General features: G+C 42.9%; 1 protein-coding gene across 5 annotated transcripts in view; it reads left to right on the top strand.

Annotated features, from left to right (window-relative positions):
• Positions 1-19,336, top strand: part of GASK1A (golgi associated kinase 1A) — an 84,075-nt gene that overhangs the window by 8,272 nt on the left and 56,467 nt on the right. For all 5 annotated transcript variants that reach the window (XM_024756158.1, XM_024756143.1, XM_024756150.1 and 2 more), the window contains 3 exons: positions 4,331-4,413; positions 7,339-7,452; positions 14,984-15,113. The gene's annotated coding sequence lies outside the window, so the exon portion shown is untranslated. The remainder of the gene's footprint in view (positions 1-4,330; positions 4,414-7,338; positions 7,453-14,983; positions 15,114-19,336) is intronic.

The following is a 19,336-nucleotide window of genomic DNA, read 5'->3' as shown; positions in this document are numbered from 1 at the left end:
GTAAATTATAGGTTGACAGGTCACTGTGATGACGTACTTCCGGCTCAGCCATTGCTGTTAGCACGTGAGGGTTTGGTTTTTGAAGACCCGCGAGTGGTTCCCCGAAGCTCTGTTGGCTGGAAAGGGGCAGAGGCCACTCAGAGCCCACGGTGAGCGGGTCTGGCTTGGTCTGAGCACGACGGGAAGGACCCTGGGGGAGACCAGCGTGGCTACTGCTGCTCCCGGGGTCCTCACCCCAACGCCCATGCTCGACTCGTTCGCATGGAGAGGGGGCGCTGGTGGGCCGCAGGCTCCTGATGCCTAGTTTCTCGTCCCCAGGACAGCCCGTGGCCTATTCAGACTTGGATACTGACACAAATTCAAGTGTTGACACCGAGGTCCTCAAATTCTTTTAACTGTCTGCGCTCTAGGACGCGCTGTCAGCAGAGAACACTCTCCTCGGTCGCTCCAGCTCCGTCTTGTCCAGGCTGCGGAGACCCCAGCCCTACCCCTAGGCCTGTGCACAGCTACTTAACGCTCTTTCCCTTTTCAGGTGGTCTCAGGAAATCAGTCTGTGAACACTTTATTCGCCTTACTCGCCGGGCCAGGTGTAAACCCAATCTGGAAGTGATTCGTAGAGTACCCAAAGTTTTGAGAAGACTGAAATGGTTTTCTCCCCCCACCCCCATGGAGGATACTTCCTTCCCAGAATTGGAGAACGCGTGGAGCCCTGGATTTGGATTGGCTCATATGAATGTTTTTTTTTTTTTTAACATCTTTATTGGGGTATAATTGCTTTACAACGGTGTGTTAGTTTCTGCTTTATAACAAAGTGAATCAGTTATACATATGTTCCCATATCTCTTCCCTCTTGCATCTCCCTCCCTCCCACCCTCCCTATCCCACCCCTCCAGGCAGTCACAAAGCACCAAGCCGATATCATATGAATGTTTAATCTAAAAATCTTGGGACTTCCCTGGCGATCCAGTGGTTAAGACTCGGGGCTTCCACTGCAGGGGGCACAGGGTTCCAGCCCTGGTTGGGGAACTAAGATGCCTCGTGCTGTACAGTACAACATAAGTAAATAAATAAAAATAAAAATCTCTTGAGGGGTTATATCTATCAAGCACCTAATATGTGTCTAGTGTTTAGCATATAATATCCTATGCACAGTATTGGGGCTATGGAAACATTATTTATTTATTATTATTATATTTTAATTTTATTTTATTTTTGTCTGCGGTGGGTCTTCATTGCTGCCCGTGGGCTTTCTCTAGTTGCGGTGAGGGGGGGGCTACTCTTCGTTTCAGTGCGCGGGCTTCTCGTTGCGGTGGCTTCTCTTGTTGCGGAGCACGGGCTCTAGGCATGTGGGCTTCAGTAGTTGCAGCATGCGGGCTCAGTAGTTGTGGCTTGTGGGCTCTAGAGCACAGGCTCAGTAGTTGTGGCGCACGGGCTTAGTTGCTCCGTGGCATGTGGGATCTTCCCGGACCAGGGCTCGAACCCGTATCCCCTGTATTGGCAGGTGAATTCTTAACCACTGCGCCAACAGGGAAGCCCAGCATTTCTTGATTTAGTTCTCTTCACATCCTTTATTTCACTCCTCATTACATTCTCTTAACGTAATTGTCATAACGTAATTGTTAAGGTTCACAATCAATCAGATAAAACGTATGGTCCCTGCCATTAGTGAAGTGTGTTGTGATTTGTTTCCCACCTGGGCTTGTTGTTTATGCTTCAATTCCATAGCTATGGTTTTCCCCACAGGAAAGTAGGAGTGTTTTGTACTTTGTAAGGGTGGCCTCTGCTGCTGTTCTACTTCCAGATGCTTTGCTTTTCTTAGTGTCAACTGTACAGATCACACCTTTTTGCTTAAGGCCATTTGTTTAATATGTCAGTAATATTAAGTATCCACTGTAAGGGATGTTTATTACAAAGATACGATGACAGTATCATGATTTAAGAGAATTAAAGTACCCAACTACAAGGGGTACCCAGTTACTCAGTATGAATCCCTGCTTTTGTTACCTTTGGACAAAACCATCCATGAGTTTAGCAGCATTACCTGTGTAGGTTTGCATTGTGTTGTTTTATTTGTTTTTGTTTTTGACAGTGCCACAGGGCTTGTGGGATCTTCGTTCGCAGACCAGGGATCAAACCCAGGCCCCCAGCATTGGCAGCTTAGAGTCCTAACCACTGGACCACCAGGGAATTACCACATTGTGTTTTCTTTTAAAGTTCTTTTGTTTACACTTATAGCTACTCTTCCCAGTCCGTTCCCCGCACCCCACCCCCCCATCCCACCCCTGGAATCCCTGCAACTATCAAGATGTGGGTTTTAGCCTCCCCTGACAGCTCTTTCCCTGACAGCCTCAGCTTCCTCTACCTTCCTGGATAGCTTTCTGGTTTCACTAAGTAGGGTCAGTGGAGGAAAGGGCTATGTGCTGACTGTATAAAGTCTTTTGTCTGATGGACCCTGAGACTTAATAGCAAACTGCAGAGAAGGAGTTGAAATGGAAGTTGTTTTTAAGTCTACGAGTGCGTGCGCTTTTATGCTTATTAACGATTTCCAATCTAACTGATGACGGCTATTTGTATTTCAGGTGTTGCCTTTAATGTGTAAACCTTGCTGATTCATTCTGTAGGATGGCAGAAGGCTTACGTCCTAATGATGAACTAGTTAACTGACCTAGAAAGGGAGTTAGAACTATTAGTTTACAAATAAAATTGCTTGGCTTCCCTGATGCAACAATATTTAGAACTTGGAGTATTTGAGACATGTCATGAAGTTGACGGATCATTTAATATGGTAGTGTTTTTCTTCTCACCACCTATCCCCAACACTCTTATAAAATTGAATGGTCATCTTATAATCAATCTGTATTTAGAGGAAAAAAATAGTAGTAGAGAGACATCAAGTGTTCCTAATATGGGATTTCCCTGGCAGTCCAGTGGTTAAGACTTCGCCTTCCAGTACAGGGAGTGAAGGTTTGGTCCCTGGTCCGGGAGCTAAGATCCCATATGCCTGTGGCCAAAAAACCAAAACAAAACAAAAGCAATATTGTAACAAATTAAATAAAGACTTTAAAAATGGTCCCATATCAGGGCTTCCCTGGTGGCGCAGTGGTTAAGAATCTGCCTGCCAATGCAGGGGACACAGGTTTGAGCCCTGGTTCGGGAAGATTCCCCATGCTGTGGAGCAACTAAGCCCTGTGAACCACAACTACTGAGCCGGTACTCTAGAGCCTGCAAGCCACAACTACTGAGGTCCGCGTGCCTAGAACCCGTGCTCTGCAACAAGAGAAGCCACTGCAATGAGAAGCCTGCACACCGCATCGAAGAGTAGCCCCCGCTCGCCGCAACTAGAGAAAAGCCTGCACACAGCAACGAAGACCCAACACAGCCAAAAAAAAAAAAAAGAGATCCCACATCAAATCTTTTTAAAAAAAGATGTTCCTAATAAACTATTTTCAAATTTTCAAGCTATTTTCAAATTCCATTTTGACTTTGAAAATAAAATATTTTCAAATTATTTCAAACTATTTTCAAATTCCATTTTGACTTTTGCTACTGTCAAACTGTCTGTGTGGATTCTTGGGATCTTTTAAATCTTTTTTTAAAAAAAGATGTTCCTAATAAACTATTTTCCAATTCCATTTTGACTTTTACTACTGTCAAACTGTCTGACTGTGTGGATTCTTGGGATCTTTTAAATCTTTTTTTAAAAAAAGATGTTCCTAATAAACTATTTTCCAATTCCATTTTGACTTTTACTACTGTCAAACTGTCTGACTGTGTGGATTCTTGGGATCTTTTTTTTTTGTTTTTTGGCTGCATCGTGTGGCAGGCAGGATCTTCGTTCCCAGACCAGGGATCAAACTCACACCCTCATGCAGTGGAAGCATAGTCTTAACCACTGGACCACCAGGGAAGTCCTGACTCTAGGGATCTTAATTGGAACTCCAGTTTTCTTTTCCGCCCATAACATTCTCTCCACTGTAGCACTGTATGCCCTAGTTTCCTTTTCTGTCCTCTTTCCTAAGATGTCTTCTTTGGAGTACTGAAAATTAGTTTTGTCAGTCCACCTTCGCATCTGTTCGCTGAACCAGTCAGCTGAATATGTACCTGGGAAATAGTATGCTAATTATATTCTCCACACGATTTCTGTGTCTGTGTTCCCTCTTAAGCCTGCTGTCTCACCTCTGTGACTTGAGAATTGCCACCGATACAAGGCAATAACTAATGAATAGTACTGATAGTTCATGTAGCCCCCAAAAAGAATGGGTCAGATGTTATATGCAAGAATTAGAGTCAGTAGAATTATTGCCTCTAATGCTTCTTTCTTTACTTTCAGTTCCTGAGAGTGTTACCTTTCCCTGAGACAGGAATAAAAGAGGTCAGATGATGACAACAGTGTCCTTAACAACCTGGCCCCAGGTGAGCTGGGTTCCCTCTGCCCCTGCATGTATGCATGTGCATATGTACAGAAATATTTATATATGCACATATTAAAGTATACAAGTGTATATAAATATGTTTATATATGTTACATATGCATATATAAAATATATGTAACATACTTATATATATACATATGTAAATTTGCTTTCTCATTGAGGTATAACTTATAATAAATATAACTCACTGTATAGCTCACTTTTTAGAAATATACACACCTGTAAGACCATCATTCATATTGAGACGTAGAGCATTACCAGTACTTCAACAGACTGCCTCATGCAGCATCCCAAGCAGTCCACCCCAAAGTTGACCTTTATGGGACTTCCCTGGCAGTCCAGTGGTTAGGACTGCACACCCTCACTGCCAAGGGCCTGGGTTCAATCCCTGGTCAGGGAACTAAGATCCCACAAGCCACGTGGCCAAAACAAAACAAAACAAAAAAAGATGACCATTATTTTGACTGCTATGACAATATATTAGTTTTATTGGTTCTTAAATTTCATGTAAATGGAATCATTCAAAAGTTACTTTTTTGTATCTGCCTTCTTTTGCTCAGTTTTATGTCTGTGAACTTCACCCGTGTTGTTGCACATAGCAGTAGTTTGTACTTTTCATTGCTGAATAGTTTTCCATTATATGATTATACCACATTTCATTTATTCATTCTACTGTGGATGGACATTTTGATTGTTTCCAGTTTTCGACTACTATGAATAAGAAGGCAGTGAACATTCTTGCTTATGCCTTTTGATGAACGCATGCACTCGTTTCTCTGGGGTGTATCTTTAGGAGTCATATTGCTAGGTCATAGGCTATACATTTGGTTAGTTTTAGTAGATGTTGCTCAACAATCTTCTGAAATGGTTGTTCCAATTTATACTCTTACCAGCAGTACAAGAGAGTTCCAGTTGCTCCACATCCTTGCAAATACTTCTCATTCATTCTCTTTTTCCGTTTTTTTTTTTTTTTTTTTTTTTTTTTTTTTTTGTGGTACGCGGGCCTCTCACTGTGGTGGTCTCTCCCGTTGCGGAGCACAGGCTCCGGACGCGCAGGCCCAGTGGCCATGGCCCATGGGCACAGCCGCTCCGCGGCATGTGGGATCCTCCCGGACCGGGGCACGAACCCGTGTCCCCTGCATCGGCAGGCAGACTCTCAACCACTGCGCCACCAGGGAAGCCCTCTCATTCATTCCTGATATCATATTGGGGTTTTTTAATTGCCTTTTCTCCATTAAGGAGTGATACAAAGCACCATTTCATATGTTTATTGGATATGTGGATGTCCACTTATGTGAAGTCACTGTTGAGATACGTTCCCATTGTTTCTTACATTGTGTGTCATTTTTTTCCTCCAAGTTGTAGTAATTATGGATATGAGTCCTATGTCAGATGTATGTATTATGAAATTCCTTTTCCCAGTCTGTGGCTTGCTTTTTCACTCTCTTATTAATTTATTTTTTTGGCCTTGCCTCAAGGCTTGTAGGATCTTAGTTCCCCAATCAGGGATGGAACCCGGGCCCCCTGCAGTGGAAGTGCAGAGTCCTAACCACTGGAAAGCAAGGGAATTCCCACTTTTTCACTCTCTTAATGTTGTCCTTTGATAAACAGACTTTTCTCTAGCCCATCTCAAGTAAACGGTACTTTCCTATGCTACTCTAACCTCACTACCTCTACATGGGGGTGGGGAGTCATGGACAAACGTGAAAGCATTGTGCCTGGGGTCGTGAGAAAGGAGACAAGAATGAGGAAGAACTTGGATGAAAGCACAATTGAGAAATGACAGGAATGTGAGCAGCCCAAATAATCAGCCAAATATATTATACAAAGTGGGAAGGGGCTCAGAGCTAAGGTAGCAGCCATATCCCATTATATGTTAGGTTTTCTTCTATATATATATACATTCATGCTCAGGCCCAAGCCTAGCTTCTATATTATAGTCTATTTGGAGGTTGCATATGTTTGGAAGCTCATAGTGAAGATGTGTTTTGTTCTAACTGGGAAAGTATGTGGAACTCTGGCTGGCTGTCTACCTTTAATTTGTGTCCTCTTCCTCTACACCTTCCAACTTTTACACAAAAACCTCTCAGGCACATGAGGGACCCAGTACTAAATATACGTCCTTGTAGATGCTGTTCTCAGCCTCTCATTGACAGTTTTGACCATCACCAAAGTCCTGAGGCCTGGGATAGAGGAACTTGTCATTTCAGGAATCAGTGGCTTTTGAGGATGGGGCTGTGTACTTCCCTGAAAAGGAATGGGCCAGCCTGATACTGCTTAGAGGGCCTTGTACAGGAGCGTGATGCTGGAGAACTCTATGTAAGGCCTTCCTATGTAAGGCCTCTCTGCTGCTGTTCTCTCTGGGCCCTAAGAAGTTAAAGGTTCTCTTATAACTATTAACTGACCCCAAATGGCGATGTTAAGAGTTTCCAGGTACACAGAGCCCTGGAGTCTATTTGACTTCCAAGGAGGCTTTCCTTCTTTTTCCATCATAAAAGCTGTCCTCCCTCTGTACCTGCCTTAGAGGTGATTCTCTGGGTACACTAGGGCTCGAGCAATCTCTTGGTACCCTCACCCTAGTATTGAACCTCCAGATTATCTTGAGAGAACTCAGCCCCTTTGTCTCTACGTGGGAGTTGCTCCTAGGAGCCATACATCTGTTTTCCACAGTTAGAGAATTTTCCATTCTTTCACAAGGAAGGTAAAACATTTTGTTTTCCTTTAAAAAGAAATTCGCCTCCCAGAGTGTCTCAGGCTTCCTTGGAAGCACTGTCCAAGATCTCCTCCCAGAACCTGTCCTGTACCTGTTTGGGGTACCTCTTGCTCAGTTCCCCCGGGGTTACTCTCCTCGCCGAGACTCCGTGTGACTCTGTGCTTCACTGTGTTGTTTCTTCTTCCCTTCAAGCATCGTCCACTTCCAAACTAGCTCTGATCTCTCATCTTGAGCAAGGGAAAGAGTCGCGTTTCACCCAGCCCCGGGGACCCCCAAGCAGGAGGAACAGGAGAGCAGGTTCTACAGGTGAGTTAAACAAGGAATGCCCTTTGTTTTTATTTGATTAAAATGAAAATGTGTGTTCTCTGTGCCCAGCATCATGGAGTGTTTGGGATCCTTAATCACAGGGTTTCTGATTGGTCTGTTTTTCATCTATTTAAATGGAGTACGTAACACCGTGCTTCAGTGTCTTACATACTAGGATGCTTTTATCCCTGGGGGTATGTGGAATGATTTTTCGAAGTACTTTACTGGTTATGTGTGATAACCATTTCCCAGTTTCTCCCAGTTTTACAAAAATGATAAACTCAGTGCAAGTATTACCTTGTCAACTAATCAACAAAACAAACAGAAAAGATTATTTTTGCTTTTCATGATTATTAATAAGTTAAACATTTTTTAAAATTTGATTCTTATTTTGGAGTACAGTTAATTTACAATGCTGTGTTACTTTCAGGGGTACAACTAAGTGATTTAGTTATACGTATCCATATACCGATTCTTTGTCAGATTCTTTTCCATGTAGGTTATTACAGAATATTGAGTAGAGTTCCCTGTGATATACAGTGGGTCCTTGTTAATGATCTATTTTATATGTATATTAATGTGTATATGTTAATCCAAAGCTCCTTATATATCCCACCTGCCTATCTTTCTGCTTTGGTAACCATAAGTTTCTTTTTTAAATCTGTAGTCTGTTTTGGGCTTGTCAAGTAGTTCATTTGTACCAGTTATTAGATTCCCCCTTACGCTTCACCTACCCAGGCAGATGTCAACTCCTGCAAAACCGCTCTGCTGAGGGTTCGTCATCCGTACGTGGGGAGACTCTAAGGAAGGAGGCTGGAGGTGGGGACCTTACTGCTAGGAGACTTGGAGACTAGGTGACTTGTCAAAGCTCTTCGAGGCCAGCGGGTCCACCATCCTTTGGGTGCACTAGGCTTGGTTAAGCTGTAGGGGTCCCGCCTGGATCTGGGGATGGTGGTCCCATGCAGAGGGGACCAGGCACTACAGGGCCAGCGGGAGCTCATTTGCTGGCACATCCTCCCCAGCTCCCTCAGCCCCAGTACCCTCCACCCTTGGGACCCAAGCCTGCGCAGGCTCCAGGGATGTGACATTAGCTTGGGTTTCCAGGCCTGAGGGGAATATAGTAGGCATTTCTTTCCTTCTTCTTCTTCTTTTTTTTTTTTTGTTTGTTTCTAATTTAACTTTTAGGTTATATTGGAGTAGAGCTGATTTACAAAGTTGTGTTTATTTTAGGTGTAGAGCAACTTGATTCAGTTATAAATATCAATATATCAATTCTTTTTCGAATTCTTTCCCCATTTAGTTTATTACAGAGTGCTGAGTAGACTTTCCTGTGCTATAGAGTGGGTCCTTGTTGATGACATATTTTCTATATATATGAAAGTGTGTCTGTTAATGCCAACTTCCTAATTTATCCCTCCTGCTCACCCTTCCCCTTTGGTAACCATAAATTTCTTTTTGAAGTCTGCAAGTCTGTTTCAGGCTTGTGAAGTAGTTCATTTGTATCAATTTTTAAATTCCACATGTAAGTGATATCCTATGATATTTGTCATTCTCTGTCTGACTGAGTTCACTTAGAATATTCACTTCTAGGTCCATCCATGTTGCTGCAGATGGCATTATTTCATTCTTTTTTTTTTTTTTTAATGTCTGATGGATACTCCATTGTGTATATCAACCACATCTGCTTTATCCATTCATATGTTGATGGACATTTTGGTTGCTTTCATGTCTTGGCCATTTTCAATAGGGCAATGAACGTTGGCGTGCATGTGCGGAGCGCAGGCTCCGGATGCACAGGCTCAGCGGCCATGGCTCGTGGGCCCAGCCGCTCTGCAGCACGTAGGATATTCCTAGACCGGGGCACGAACCCATGTCCCCTGCATCGGCAGGCGGACTCTCAACCACTGCGCCACCAGAGAAGCCCCATGTGTCTTTTTGAAATAGGATTTTCTGCGGATATACTCCCAGGAGTGGGACTGCCGGATCATTTGGTAGCTCTAGTTTTAGTTTTTTAAGGAACCTCCATACTGTTCTTCACAGTGACTCTTAACCAATTTCCGTTCTCACCAACAGGGAGGAGGGTTCCCTTTTCTCCACACCCTCTCCAGCATTTATTGTTTGTAGACATTTTGATGATGGCCATTCTGACTGGTGCGATGTGATAGCTCATTGTCATTTTCATTTGCATTTCTCTGATAATTAGCCACTTTGAGCATCTTTACATGTGCTTTTATTTTCTTTTTCCCTTAAACAGTGTGAGTAAAAGTTATCTCTTGAAATGGGCTTCTGGAAAGTCTTCCCGTTTTTGAATTCTTCTTCGATGACCTGCCCCAGGACATTACTTAAGGGCAGGTATCACTTAACGCCCCTCAGGCCTTGTGAACATTAAGTGCCCAGCAGCACCGGGTTTATAGCTGTTGTTACAGGAAGCGGCCACAAGGCAGCAGGATTTCTTCATGCTCCAGTGCGGTGACTCAGGCAGCCAGAGCCTTAGGGAAGGTTGTGTTGCTGGCTTGTAAATGAGAGGGGAGTGTGCCAGCACAAAGACTCAAGGGCTTGTGCCTCATTCCTTCTTCCCCCTTACCCTGGCAGATGCCAACCCCTGCATAACCACTCTGCTGAGTGTGCTGTCGTCCGTACATGGGGCTACTCTAAGGAAGGAGGCTGGAGGTGGGGACATTACCACTAGGGGACCTGGTGACTAGGTCCCTTGTCAACACTCTTTGAGCCCAGAGGGTCCACCATCTTTTGGGTGCAGTAGGCTTGGCTTAGGTGTAGGAGGGCCTGCCTAGATCTGGTGATTGTAGTCCCATCTAGAGGGGACGGGGCACTCTGAGTCCGGGCGGGGCTCATTTGCTGGCACATCCTCCCCCCGGCTCCCTCAGCACCAGTGTACTCCAGCCAGGGGACCCAAGGCTGCGCAGGCTCCAGGGCTGTGACACCAGCCCAGGTCACTAGGCCTGAGGGTAATAGAGTAGGCATTTCCTTCCTTTTTTTTTTTTGCTTTGTTTTTCATTTAACTTTTACTTTAAATTGGAGTTGAGTTGATTTGCAATGTTGTTTTTGTTTTAGGTGTACAGCGAATTGATTCAGTTATAGATATCCATATGTCTATTGTTTTTCGAATTCTTTCCCCATTTAGGTTATTACAGAGTGCTGAGTAGGGTTCCCTGTTCTGTATAGTAGGTCCCTGTTGATGATCTATTTTATATATGTGTGTGTGTGTGTGTGTGTGTGTGTGTGTTTTTCCTTCCTTTTTTTTTTTTGCTTTGTTTTTCATTTAACTTTTACTTTAAATTGGAGTTGAGTTGATTTGCAATGTTGTTTTTGTTTTAGGTGTACAGCGAATTGATTCAGTTATAGATATCCATATGTCTATTGTTTTTCGAATTCTTTCCCCATTTAGGTTATTACAGAGTGCTGAGTAGGGTTCCCTGTTCTGTATAGTAGGTCCCTGTTGATGATCTATTTTATATATGTGTGTGTGTGGTGTGTGTGTGTGTGTGTGTGTGTGTGTGTGTGTATGTTAATGCCAACCTCCTAATTTATCCCCCCTGCCCACCTTTCCCCTTTGGTAACCATAAATGTCTTTTTGAAGTCTGAGAGTCTGTTTCTGTTTTGTCAAGTTGTCATTTGTATCAATTTTTACATTCCACCTATAAGTGTTATCCTATGATATTTGTCTTTGTCTGACTGTGTTCACTTAGTTTGATCACCTCTACATCCATCCATTTTGTTGCAGATGGCATTATTTCATTTTTTAATGGCTGCATCATATTTCATATATATGTACACCACATCTTCTTTATTGAGCACCTAACGTGAGCCAAGTATTATTGTGTGGAGTTTATATTCTTTATCTCAATGGTATAATAGCTCTGTGCGGTAAGGGGTTATTATTGTCACAATTTTTTTTCCCATAAATAAATTTATTTATTTATTTATTTAGCCTGTGTTGGGTCTTCGTTACTGCACGTGGGCTTTCTCTAGTTGCGGTGAGCGGGGCCTACGCCTCGTTGCAGTGCGCAGGCTTCTCACTGCGGTGGCTTCTCTTGCTGCGGAGCACAGACTCTAGGTGCGTGGGCTTCAGTAGTTGTGGCCCGAGGGCTCAGTAGTTGTAGCTCATGGGCTCTAGAGCTCAGACTCAGTAGTCATGGCACACAGGCTTAGTTGCTCTGGAGCATGTGGGATCTTGCCATGTCCCCTGTGTTGGCAGGCAGATTCTTAACCACTGCACCACCAGGGAAGTCCTATTGCCAGAATTTTACGAATGAATATGTGGGGGTTTACTGAGAGGTTTGAATTCATATTCAGTGAGTATGTCTCCACGTGTGACCATGGCTGCACCACTTTCGTTTTTCATTTACCCCTATTGCTGCTTTGTGCCCCACTCTAGGTTCTTGAGTTAGGTATCCCAGGCTTCTCTCTCTTCACTACTCCTGGCCCTGCCGCTGAAAGACCTCCCGTGACCTGGCTCCCGTACACGGAGCCTGTGGAAGGGCCAGTCGCAGCCTCTGTCTTCCCTTCCATACTCAGAACTGAAGATCTTACTCAGAGGCCTTACTGGTGAGGAGTCAGACACTCACAGAAAATAATAGGAACAAAAGACAGAAAAGTTGGGGAAAGCAACTGTAGAGTTTATCACAGCCCGGCGATGGGGAAGAAGGCTAGAGAACCATGTTGGCTGGCAATCGATGTTACATAAATGAATATGTATGTGAAGATCTGATCGTTTATGTAGCAGAGCCAACTGTTGAGATAGGCATGTATGACAAGAAGATGATAGCTGCTTGGACTTGCTAAAAATTGAATTAATTTTAAGCAATACAGTGTTGAGTGAGAAGTGGCTGTGCCTCAGTATATTTCCAATGCCAAGAATATGCTGGCACCTAATTAGGCACCTGAGTCTTGTGCCACCCTGTGATAGAATCTGCATTGCATGCCATCCGTGCCAGGAGAACCAACCGCCAGTCCAGCAACTGGAATGGAGGAGAAGCCCTCAAGTGGACACTATAAGGTGGAGGGTTATTGAGATAATACCTGAAACAATGTCCTGAGAGCACCGTATTGCTGGATTTGACTTTAATAAAGTTTTTGCTCCAGGCATATCGATACCTCAGAAAAGCCTGTGTAATTATAACAAAATTAGAAGTTTATTTTTTCTTTATTGAGTGTTGTCGTACAATGGGAACTGACACAGCAAAATTTGTTAACATTGCCAGAAAGTGGGTTATGTCCTTCTAAATTTCACTGCATCTACCAACTTGTAGGCAATAGGGATACGGTACAACCAATTTAAATTTTATATTTTAAAATACCACTCAGCAATGTTTAACTTAATATGATGATTTGAGCACAGACATCCAACTCTCTAATTCCCCATCCTTGTGACTGATCTTGTCCTGAAAAGAATACAAAAGAGAAGAGAACAAATAGCAATGTAACTACATTTTGCCTCAGTTCTTAAGGACTTTTCTTCATTCCTAAGGACTTGTGTAGATGGATCTGAATTGATCCTGAGGGATGACCCAAAGCCTTTTCTGAGAAAGTTTCTGTTTCTTAGGCAGCAAGTAGAGGAGATTTGAGCAAGGTTTTATTAATGTCCCTGAGTTTGGAGGAGCTAGGAGGGCATACTGAGTGACTGTTGAGGGACCAGATGAGAATGTCAGTATTTGTTGCAATAGCTCAGTAGTAATAGAAACTCTATTAAGCATTAAACAAAGCCAAAGATGGCTGGGTCTTCTCTCTATCCTGTTCTGAAGAATAGGACAAAGAAGGAAAGTACACACAACATGGCCAGATCACAGGGCTTCTCGGTCAAAGATGAAACTGATAAAGCCAGTACCTGGTGGATTGGCATCATCAAATGTGAGGGACACTCTGTAGGTTCCCCTCAATTCCTGAATTCTGGTCGATCTTCGAATGGGAATGTTGACTCGTATCAAACAGTCCTGGAGCTTACTGTCTGCGGGCGGGACCGCTCACACGGGCAATGAGCTCATGTTGCCATTCACCAAAGAGTCACTTATTCTCTCTGCGGGAGGGTTATTCTTCACACTCTGTTGAAGTCAGGCTTGGCCATGAGACTTGTTTTGTCCAATGCAAAGTGACCCTGACCCAGCCTCATGCACAGCATCCCGTTCCCTTTGAGTAGAATACCTCCCCTTCCCGAGTTGCCTACTTAGAGAGCTGCTACTCATCCCAAACAGTCAGCTGGCTCAGAAGCCTTAGCTCACCTATTCAGGCAGGTGTCAAGAGCAGCCTACTCATTCCTTTATGATAGCTCTAGTCATATTATTCACTTCCACACCTTCTCTCTCCCACCTGGAGATCCTTGTGGGCAGAGGATAATGTTCTAGTCATCTTCGTCACCCTGGCCCCTTACATATTTCATGGCACGTAGGAGATACTTAATAAATCTTGGATCAAGACGTGAGTGAGTGAAATGATTTCTGCAATCAGTAGTTACAGCATATATTGGACAGTTCACGCACGTCAACATTCATTTATTCGGCAGGCATTTATTAAGCTCATTCTTTGTGCCAAGCATCGTGATAGGTGCCAAGATTACATTTGTGAATAAGTTAGTCATGGCATCTGTCCTCATGTTGCTTAGGAAACCTACAAGGAGATAGACAGCCATATACAGTGGAAGGCAGGAGTCTGGCAAGAAATACAGTTTCATGAATCCCACCCACATCGAAAGATCAGAGGGCAGAATATAAGAGTTTAGAGAAAGCCCGCGCGCAGCAACAAAGACCCAACGCAGCCAAAAATAAATAAATATATTTATTATTTTTTTTAAAAAGGGACTTCCCTGGTGGCACAGTGGTTGAGAGTCCGCCTGCTGATGCCCGGGACATGGGTTCGTGTCTCGGTCCAGGAAGATCCCACATGCCGTGGAGCAGCTGGGCCCGTGAGCCATGGCTCCTGAGCCTGCACGTCCGGAGCCTGTGTGCTCCGCAAAGGGAGAGGCCACAACGGTGAGAGGCCCGCGTACCGCAAAAAAACAACAACAAAAAAATGGAGTGAGGTGGGGCTTGCTCAGGTTAAGGTCTGTCCAATGCCTATGGCAAGAGGTTGTTGAATTAATGCCTGTTATGAAGCTAGGAGGCCCTCGAGGCACAGCGGGCTCAGAGCCACAGATCTTCTTGGCGAGGAACAGATTACGGGAACAACTGTGCTCATTTTCCTGGGAGTGTCTTAGTTCTCTCTTCACCCTTGTGAGGCTAGGACATGATACAGCAGTTAGGCAAAACCCCAGGCTGAATCAGAGCACGGAACAGCTTCCGTATGGAATGTTGGCCACGCAGGGGTGCTATTTACTTCTTCAAATCCTCATTATTTAAAACATTTCTCTTATACTCCTGATTCTGGGACTGGCCCAGGTGGTCTCTGTCAAACCGCACCTGCCAGCCTTGAAGTTCAGTGCACGTCCTCATTTTTATGCCTTCTGAGGGGATTGCTGTGTGTGACTGGGGAGAGCAATTCAGCATACCCATTACTATGCGTTCTCGGAATTCATCCTCAGGTCTTAAATGGTGTGATCAGCTAGACAGTGTCTCCTGACCTTGAGAAGGAGCGATTGGCATTAGGAAGCACGATGAGCTGATGCTGCCTTTCACTTATTCTCTAGACTGCTGCTTGGCTCCAGGAACAAGGTAAGAGAATCATCATAGCTTTTCTGAGGGCTCTGTGAGCAAGGCCTTGATGAGGCTGGAAGAGAAGACAGCTGTCATTTGATGAGCACCCATTAGGTATTACGTTCCTTGCGTTCATTGTCTCTTTAAAACTTTATAATAAACTTCACGAGGTAGGCATTATATCCCCATTTTATAGATGAGGAAACTGAGGCTGGATGGGTACATTATTTGTCCAAGGTTATACAGCCCAAAGTGGTGAAATTCAGTTTTAAAACCAGGTCTGACTATCTCCACAGCTCCAAATTCTCTTTCTTCGTGTGATTTGCAAGATAGAGCCCCTGCCCTTGTAGCATTTGTAACTTGCTTAGGGAGACAAGATTCCTGAAAGTATGTTTAACAAAAAAAGGTGAGAGCAACTTAAACTTGATGAAAGAGAGCTACTTTTATTGACATGGGAATGGTCACAATATATTGCTAAGTAAGAAAAAGCAAGCTTGAGAATAGCAAGGTAGGCTCCAGTGGAGGCAAACAGTGAGGTGTATCGTGCCCCCTACCCAGGTCAAGATAGCCCAGACGGCTTCCTCACGTCTTCTGCCCGTCAGCCTCCTCCCAAGGGTCAACCACTGTAATGATTTCTCTTACTATAGGTTAGTGTAGATGACAAACAAAATAATTCAGTATCTGCTCTTTTATGTTTAGATGCTTTTACCACATTTTGTCTGTGAGGTTTATCCATGTTGTTACGTGTAGCAGAGGCTTTTTAAAATTGCTGCGTACTATTCCATTGCCTGAATATACCACTGGTTGATGGATATTTGGGTGGCTTCAGATTTGGGGCTTTTGTAAATACTATGAACATTCTTTTACATGCCCTTTGACTGACCTATTCATGTATATCTCTTGAATGTCTATAGGTAGATAGATACATTTATATAATTTTATATTAATTAATTTTTGTATGAGTGGAATTGTTGCATCATACAGGTTAGGCATATGCTTGGCTTTGACAGATACTGCCAAAGGTTTTACAAAATAGTTGTAATGATGTATCCTGCTTCCAGCAGTGTATGAGAGTCTTAGATACTCTGCAGCCTCCTCTTCATAGTCTTTTCTAGTTCCCTGAACACGGATTGAACCCATGCCCTCTGCACTGGAAGCACGGAGTCTTAATCACTGGACCACCAGGGAAGCCCCTGGGTAGTCTTTTTAATATTAGCCATTCTGGTGTTAGTATAGATGTAACATATTGTGGTTTTAATTATAATTCCCTAATGACTAATGATGTTGAGTACCTTTTTCATATCCTTATTGGCCATTTGGATATTCTTTTTGTGTAGGTAGTAGCGTTGGGGTGAGGGTTCTAACTGTGCCTGCAGGGGCTGGCATGGTTTGAACTTCCACTGGCACCAGGAGAGGGAGCCCGCAGGGTTTCTTACAGGCCTGTTGAGGTGTGGGGCAATAGGAGAAGAGGGAGGAAAGAGGCTTGAAAGCTGTTTGTGATCAAATATCAATAATGAAGTTATACTCTTTATTACAGTGTTGCTCAGATCTGTGGTGATAAGATAATAAATCTGAAATAGCCAATACTCACCTCGTTGCCTACATTTGGAACACAAGATAAATAAGTATGAAAATGAGATACTGGTTATCTTAACTCTTTGGTCTGGACCAGGGAACTAGCCTTTAAATGTGGTATGTCCTGCTTGGCTGAGCTGTGACTGTTTTACAGGTGAGAACTAGTGGTAGAATTTCAGGAAAAAAAATACAGTCGTGACATAAGCATGGATCCTTGACTCCCCACATAGTAATAAGCTTAAAGAATATGTCTTGTGTAAGTTATTTCTTCTCAATTCTCACAGAGACTGTGGAATAGAGAGGGAAGGCATTTTATATTTGCTTTTGTAAGGAATATAAATGTTAATTAGCTCGCCCGTAGTTACTGCTTTCTGGAGCAGTAATTTCAGACAAGGATTTTGAAATACAAGGTCAAAGTGTATTTAAACATTTTAATAATGATTTCATTATTTTAACATTAAAGTACATGCTGACCTAAGGTGGTTTACAGCCTCATCCCTGGTCATGTACCTTGAGTCTAAATTTTCTCTGACCTGCCATTAGAGACAAAGTTTAAGAATTACTGCATAAGGGATGCAACTCTTAATAAAACAAGGTCCTAATGTTCCAGAAACGAAAGGAGCCACCTGGAGGGCGCAAAGGGCAGTGGGACTGGCAGGCCCTAACTCGCCCCTCTATAATTTGTTGTTTTTCCCTTAGAGTTACTGAATTTTCTCCTCTTTGACAGTGTGTCTGACCCTTAGTTTACTCAGATATGGTTCCTCTCTAGCCAAGGCAAGGACAAAAATCCATTTTACACTTTTCCCCAATTCCATGAGTGGTGGAGCCTAGATTTTGAGGCTTACTTTTTCCATCTATAAAATGGAGACTATAACAGCTACTTGTGGGGCTATTATAAATATTTTTTAAAAAATTAAATGTGCATGTAAAAACCTTGCACTGTATACCTGATCATTGTGGGTGCTCGGTAAGTGTAGCTAATTACTCATTGAATCCATCCATTCTGGAAGTTGATATAACTGATATAGACTCAGAGCTTCCTTTAGGCAAGGGTGACTAACCCCCTGGTTTGCTCCGTACTGTCCCAGTTTTAGCACTGAAAGTTTAGCATCCCAGGAAACCCCTCCTCAGGACACAAAAAGTCCCAGTTTTTGGTGATGGATGTAGAAGTCTGGGGGAGAATATAGAACCCCACAGGGCTACCTGAAAAATAGGGGCCGAAAGCAATGCTATTTTTAGTGTCAGATGGATATGGCGTAGATTATCTGCCTTCTGTAGTTGCTGTTGCTTATTTTTTTCCCTTACCATTGATGCAGGCAACCATGATTTATGGTTCACAAAAATGGAGCATTCATTGTAACATCACTCCAAATGATGTGACTTAAGCGTCCACCTTAAGTGTGCTGTAATCGTGAGCACTGACAGTCTATTTTTCATTTTGCTTGTGAGTTAACTATTGGACTTTGTATTGAGATGGTGCTGGTTTAATTTTTGACACTGAATATCATGACCGTGTTTTCTAAGAGTTCAGATAATGAAAGCAAGAATGATTATCCTACCAATGCCAGTATGACACAGACGTCACTGAAAAAGAAGGCTAAATGACTTATTTTTTTATTGAAATATAGTTGATTTACGATGTTGTGCCAGTCTCTGCTGTACAGCAAAGTGACTCAGTTACACACATACAGACATTCTTTTTTTTAATATTCTTTCCCATTATGGTTTATCCCAGTAGATTGGATATAGTTCCCTATGCTATATGGTAGGACCTTGTTGTTTATCCATTCTAAATGTAATAGTTTGCATCTACTAACCACAAACTCCCAGTCCATCCCTCTCCCTCTCCTCTTCCCCCTTGGCAACCACAAGTCTGTTCTCTATGTCTGTGAGTCTATTTCTATTTTGTAGATAGGTTCATTTGTGGCATATTTTAGATTCCACATATAAGTGATATCATATGGTATTTGTCTTTCTCTTTCTTAGTATGATAATATCTGGTTGTATCCATGTTGCTGCAAATGGCATTATTTCTTTCTTTTTTATGACCGAGTAGTATTCCATTGTATATATGTACCACATCTTCTTTATCCATTCATCTGTTGATGGACATTTAGGTTGTTTCCATGTCTGGGCTATTATGAATAGTGCTGCTATGAACATAGGGATGCATGTATCTTTTCGAATTATAGTTTTGTCCAGGTATAAGCCCAGGAGTGGGATTGCTAGATCATATGGTAATTCCATTTTGAGTTTTCCGAGGAACCGCCATACTGTTTTTCATAGTGGCTGCACCAACTTACATTCCCACCAACAGTGTAGGAGGGTTCCCTTTTCTCCACGCCCTCTCCAGCATTTGTTATTTGTAGACTTTTTAATAATTAGTGATGTGGAGCATCTTTTCATGTGTCCACTGGCCATCTGTATATCTTCTTTGGAGCAGTGTCTATTAATGTCTTCTGCCCCTTCTGCCCATTTTTCGGTTGGGTTGGTTTTTTGGGGTTTTTTTTTTGAGTTGTATGAGCTGTTTGTATATTTTGGAGATTAAGCTCTTGTCAGTTGCATCATTTGCAAATATTTTCTCCTATTCCATATGTTGTCTTTTCATTGGTTTCCTTTGTTGTGCAAAAGCTTGTAAGTTTGATTAGGTACCTTTTTTTTTTTTT

The sequence above is a fragment of the Neophocaena asiaeorientalis genome, unplaced genomic scaffold (assembly GCF_003031525.2).
Source record: "Neophocaena asiaeorientalis asiaeorientalis breed wild unplaced genomic scaffold, Neophocaena_asiaeorientalis_V1.1 scaffold265, whole genome shotgun sequence".
Lineage (NCBI taxonomy): Eukaryota > Metazoa > Chordata > Mammalia > Artiodactyla > Phocoenidae > Neophocaena > Neophocaena asiaeorientalis.
The sequence above is the reverse complement of the archived record's forward strand: the minus strand, read 5'-3'. Positions and strand labels throughout refer to the sequence as shown.